The sequence below is a fragment of the Cervus elaphus genome, chromosome 29 (genome assembly GCF_910594005.1).
Source record: "Cervus elaphus chromosome 29, mCerEla1.1, whole genome shotgun sequence".
NCBI classification, from domain to species: domain Eukaryota; kingdom Metazoa; phylum Chordata; class Mammalia; order Artiodactyla; family Cervidae; genus Cervus; species Cervus elaphus.
This window is the reverse complement of record NC_057843.1, coordinates 58,876,315-58,882,314: the sequence shown is the minus strand read 5'-3', so window position 1 is coordinate 58,882,314 and position 6,000 is coordinate 58,876,315. Positions and strand designations below refer to the sequence as shown.

Below are 6,000 nucleotides of genomic sequence, written 5' to 3'. Positions count from 1 at the left end.
ATTGTGCCCATCTTTGCATGAAATGTTCCCTTGGTATCTCTAATTTTCATGAAGAGATCTCTAGTCTTTCCCATTTGTTTTCCTCTGTTTCTTTGCACTGATCACTTAGGAAAGCTGTCTTCTCTCTCCTTGCTATTCTTTGGAACTCTGCATTCAGATGGATATATCTTTCTTTTTCTCCTCTGCCTTTTCTTTTTTTTTCTTTTCTCAGATATTTGTAAGGCCTCCTCAGACAACCATTTTGCCTTTTTTTTCCTTGGGGATGGTCTTGATCACTGCCTCCTATAAAATGTCATGAACCTCTGTCCATAGTTCTTCAGCCACTCTGTCTATCAGATCTAATCCCTTGAATCTATTTGTCACTTCTACTGTGTAATCGTAAGGGATTTGACTTAGGTCAGACCTGAATGGTCTAGTGGTTTTCCCTACTCTCTTCAATTTAAGTCTGAATTTTGCAATAAGGAGTTCATGATGTGAGCCACAGGCAGCTCCTGGTCTTGTTTTTGCTGACTGTATAGGGCTTCTCCATCTTCGGCTGCAAGGAATATAATCAATCTGATTTCAGTGTTGACCATCTGGTCATGTCCATGTGTAGAGTTGTCTCTTGTGTTGTTGGAAGAGGGTATTTGCTGTGACCAATGCGTTCTCTTGGCAAAACTCTATTAGCCTTTTCCATGGCTCATTTTGTACTCCAAGGCCAAATCTGCCTGTTACTCCAGGTATCTCTTGACTTTCAGCTTTGGCATTCCAGTGCCCTATGATGAAAAGGGCATCTTTTTTTAGTGTTCTAGAAGGTCTCATAGGTCTTCAAGGTTCTTTAGGTTAGATTTCTATAGTTGACATTTTCTTCCAAAATCCAGAGGTCTGTATCAAAGTATCTTTTGATCTCCATTTGGCTGACACACAGGCATTTAAAATTTAACAAGTCCAACATTGAGTTCTTGACAATCCCCCCTCCCCCCAATATGTTCCCCTGATAATAGTTCCTGGATCCTGGAATGTGAAGTCAAGTGGACTTTAGGAAGCATCACTATGAACAAAGCTAGTGGAGGTGATGGAATTCCAGCTGATCTATTTCAAATCCTAAAAGATGATGCTGTGAAAGTGCTGCACTCAATATGCCAGCAAATTTGGAAAACTCAGCGGTGGCCACAAGACTGGAAAAGGTCAGTTTTCATTCCAATCCCAAAGAAAGGTAATGCCAAAGAATGCTCAACCTACCACACAATTGCACTCATCTCACACGCTAGTCATGCTTAAAATTCTCTAAGCCAGGCTTCAGCAATACGTGAACCATGAACTTCCAGATGTTCAAGCTGGTTTTAGAAAAGGCAGAGGAACCAGAGATCAAATTGCCAACATCCGCTGGATCGCCGAAAAAGCTAGAGAGTTCCAGAAAAACATCTATTTCTGCTTTATTGACTATGCCAAAGCCTTTGACTGTGTGAATCACAATAAACTATGGAAAATTCTTCAAGAGATGGGAATACCAGACCACCTGACCTGCCTCTTGAGAAACCTGTATGCAGGTCAGGAAGCAACAGTTAGAACTGGACATGGAACAACAGACTGGTTCCAAATAGGAAAAGGAGTATTTCAAGGCTGTATATTGTCACCCTGCTTATTTAACTTGTATGCAGAGTACATCATGAGAAATGCTGGGCTGGAGGAAGCACAAGCTGGAATCAAGATTGCCAGAAGAAATATCAATAACCTCAAATATGCAGATGACACCACCCTTATGGCAGAAAGTGAAGAAGAACCAAAGAGCCTCTTGATGAAAGTGAAAGAGGAGAGTGAAAAAGTTGGCTTAAAGCTCAATATTCAGAAAACTAAGATCACGGCATCGAGTCCCATCACTTCATGGCAAATAGATGGGGAAACAGTGGCTGACTTTATTTTTCTGGGCTCCAAAATCACTGCAGACGGTGATTGCAGCCATGAAATTAAAAGACGTCTGCTCCTTGGAAGGAAAGTTACGACCAATCCAGATAGCATATTAAAAAGCAGAGACATTACTTTGTCAACAAAGGTCCGTCTAGTCAAGGCTATGGTTTTTCCAGTAGTCATGTATGGATGTGAAAGTTGGACTATAAGGAAAGCTGAGTGCTGACGAATTGATGCTTTTGAACTGTAGTGTTGGAGAAGACTCTTGAGAGTCCCTTGGATTGCAAGGAGATCAAACCAGTCCATCCTAAAGGAGATCAGTCCTGAATATTCACTGGAAGGACTGATGCTACAGCTGAAACTCCAATATTTTGGCCACCTGATGCAAAGAGCTGACTCATTTGAAAAGACTGTGATGCTGGGAAAGATTGAGGGAAGGAGGAGAAGGGGACGACAGAGGATGAGATGGTTGGATGGCATCACCGACACAATGGACATGGGTTTGGGTGGACTCCAGGAGTTGGTGATGAACAGGGAGGCCTGGCATGCTATGGTTCATGGGGTCGCAAAATGTCAGACACAACTGAGCAACCTAACTGATACTGATAGTAGTTCACAAAACAGCATTTTCATGGGCCCAGTCACGTTAAGTTAAAAGACTGGGGAATCCCCCCAGTTTCCCTCATGAAGCCTTGAGGCTGACTACCTCAAAAAGGTCCTTTGAATCTCATCTTCACTATCATCACTCCAGTCCAAGTTTTAACCAATCTCCATGCTTCCACTCTTACTTTTGTCTATTCTCCACATAGTAGCTGGCATACTTTTTTTTTTTTTAAAGGTTTGGTCTGACTCTTTCTGAACCCATGGACTGCAGCCTGCCAGGCTCCTATGTCCACAGAATTTTCCAGGCAAGAAAATAGGAGTGGGTTGCCATTTCCTTTTTCAAGGGATCTTCCCCACGACTCTTATCATACTTCAAAAAAGGGAGGGGGGGGGTCTCAAATCACCCATATCCTTCACCCCTTCTTTGCCTTCCTTTTACATAAAATTTTAAATTCCTTATTGTGACTTACTGAAAGTTCCGTGATCTGATCCCTACCCGGCTTTAATTTCACTTACACTGTTCTCTGTCAACACAATAAGCTTCAGACAAACTGGACGTCTTCCATTTACCCAAAGAGCAATCTTCTCTCCTCTGCCCTACCCCACCCAAGAGCTTTCACACAGGCTTTACCAGCCTCTCTTCCGTCTGGCTAACTCCTGACCTCCCTCCCTTGCCCCCGAGTTTTAAATCTGGGTTCTTTCCACGCACTTACTACAAATTATTTAAATGGTATCTGATTAATGCCTACCTTCCCCACTCAGAAATTAACTTAAGGAAGATAGAAGCCGCATCAGCTTTGTTCACGTCTGTGCCCATAACAGCAGCAGCAACAACGAACACTCTGTGACCGGTAGTGTGTAAACATAAAATTATTTAATATATACTCCCAGCATATTGTTTGGACCATAGCCAGCGGTCAGTTAGTAGAATGAATGAACCAGCCCCTCTGTGCACACCTACAAAGTCGCTCATTACCTCCTGGAACAGCCCATTACACCGGTAGGTAACTGGTGACTGGGAGAATCTTCTTCATAGTGACGACCCCAGTCGTCTGCCTGCAATTTCCACCCACCGATCCTATTTCTGCTGCAGCGGGGCCATGCAGTACCAGCCTTAACCGTCCTTCCGCGAGCTGGACTTCGTAGCGTCTGAAGCCTCATCCGCCCCGCTCACGTCTCCCTTTCCCCACCCTCCCTGCGGGGACTCCGGGTTCCTCCCCGCCGCGGTGGTCCGGAAGCCCAGCCCGGCCGCGCCCGCCGCTCCCGGCATCCCCTCCCCGCGCGCCACGTGACGGCGCCCGCCCCGCCCCAGCCCCGCAAATACCGCCCCCAGGCGGGGCTCGAGGCGCGCCCGCCCCTGGCCGCGCGCCGCAGTCCTCGCCGCTCAGGTGGCTGCGGCCCCGGCGCCCGAGGCCCGCGGTGCTGTGGGCTGGCGCCCCGGACAGCTCCCGGCGAGGTAAGGGGGAGACAGCCCGCGACCCCGGGATGCCCTGGCCCCGGAGCGGGGGGCGGCCCGGGGGAGGGGGCTCGGGCGCCCTGGGGCTGCCTCCCGGGGACCTCGGGCGCTTCGCGAGGCTGCCGGCCGAGGAGTCTGAGCACTTGGCCCCGGCTGCCCCGGGAGGGCTGCCCTCAGGCCGCCCGCGGCCCCGCGCTCTGCGGGCACCTGGAGGCTCAGCTGCACCGGAGAACACCTCTGCCTTGGTTTCCCCGCTTGTGAAACGCGGCCGGGAAGGTGGATCTCTGCGTTTGCCTTCAGCCTGGAGGTTGTGCGAGTCTGTGAGTGAAGTCGAAGAGGAAGATGGGAAGAGAACCCTCATCTCGGAACGCAGGAACGAGTGTTCGAGGGGCACCTTTTATGTTTTCTGTGTTTTGTGCAAATCGCAAAGCCTCTCCCGAGACTGGTTTCTCCATCTTGAAAGTAAAGGGGATCACCCCTGCCCTGCCTCGCTCACAGGACTACAGTGAAGGACAGGTGGAAAAGCCATTTGAAGAGCCAGAACTCGGGGTGTCGGTTACACCTGGGTTCATATAGCTCTGCCACTTAGCGTGCGACCTCGAGCCGGATAGAACCCCATCTGTTAGAAGACAACAACAGTAATTAGCTCATGAGGTTGTTGTGAGGTTTAAGTGTAACAGGGCTTAGCACCGTGTCCAGCACAGAAATGCTCAATAATTTGCTACTAGTACAAGTATTACATTAGTAAACTACAGAGTCATTCAGGTGAGGCACGTTTAGAACCATCACACTTCCGTTTCTGTGTATATATTCCTAAAAAGAATGCTGTAGTGATTTCCTACCAACGGGGCCAAGTGGAGTTCTTTCCCCGTTTCTGTCTGGGCCCCCTTTGCCGTCTCATTTGCAGTTGGCATGTGAACCTGTTGTTTCTACCAAGTGAGTCAGTCAGGATGGGAACACTAATGTATTGGAGCAGATGGGGATCAGATTCCCTCTGAGGGGAAAGAGAAGTGCCAGGCGTGTGCTGCCACCAAAAAAAAGCACAATACAGTGATTGGCTGTCAGAGCTGGAAGATGCCTGGGAAACCATCTGCTCTGGTGTCTCCTTGGCCAAAGGGAGAAACTGGCCCCAGAACTGAGGACAGGACTTTGATTTTCTCAGGACCCGACAGGATGTTGGCCCTGGGTGGTGGAAAGAACGCACCCTGTTTACCAGATGCTGTACTTTCCCTGAATTTGGACCTGATTTCTTCATTTATTCAACAAGTATATATGGAGCACTTATTGTGTGCTTGTGTACCTAATAGGATCTGGAGAAAAAATACACACATACATATTCCTCTGCCAGTTCTTAGTACATTTTAAAATAACAATAGGTCCCAGTGAGCCTTCCTCATAGCAGCTGGCCCCAAGGGACCGATGCACAGAGAGAGGCCTGAATTGTTTCATGATCAGCCCCAGCGGTCCCAGGGCCCTTGTTGAAGCTTGGTGAGCTTTTAGAGACTGGAGAAAACACTGCTTTGTCAGGCCTTTTAGTAAAGGATCTCCTCGGGCCCGCGCAGTGCTTGGATTTCTTTTTCTGGTTTCAGGCAGGCCTCTTATTGTTTTTAGATTTCTGAAAAGAGCCACCCTCACCACGGTGCCTGCATTTTGGTTTCCATGGTTATCAGCTGAATTGTGTTTTTCTGATAGCAGAAAGTAGCTGTTAACTGATATGTGGTCAGGTAGCCCCAGTTCCCCGCGGTTTGTTTTCTGATGGTGGTTCTCTCTTTTTTTCAGCTGCAGTGCAGCCATAATATCCTTTGCTCCCTCCCAGCCTCTTTCCTTCTTTGCTTTAACAAACATCTACCAGTGACAGGGCCAAGAGGAGTGGTAATAAGTAGAAACAGAAAAAAAAAAACCAACAAAAAACAACACCACCACGTATAGACCCTGGTTTAGGTATCTCAGAATCTTTAGAGGGATAATCTGAAGGGGCAAATCAGTGGGGCTCTGATAAAGATGGAGATTGGGAGCAAGTGAGAGGTGGTAAGGATGGCGTCCTGGGCAACCAA

At 47.9% G+C, this 6,000-nt stretch overlaps 1 protein-coding gene across 4 annotated transcripts in view; it reads left to right on the top strand.

The window, feature by feature from the left end:
- The first annotated feature begins 3,806 nt into the window (after positions 1 to 3,806).
- The window catches only part of FBXO10 (F-box protein 10), a 44,656-nt gene continuing 42,462 nt past the window's right edge, over positions 3,807 to 6,000 (top strand). For 2 of the 4 annotated variants that reach the window (XR_006338557.1, XM_043890827.1), the window contains exon 1: positions 3,807 to 3,946. The gene's annotated coding sequence lies outside the window, so the exon portion shown is untranslated. Of the gene's footprint in view, positions 3,947 to 4,112; positions 4,712 to 6,000 lie in introns of those variants that run through there. The other 2 variants (XM_043890829.1, XM_043890828.1) reach the window with 2 other exon arrangements.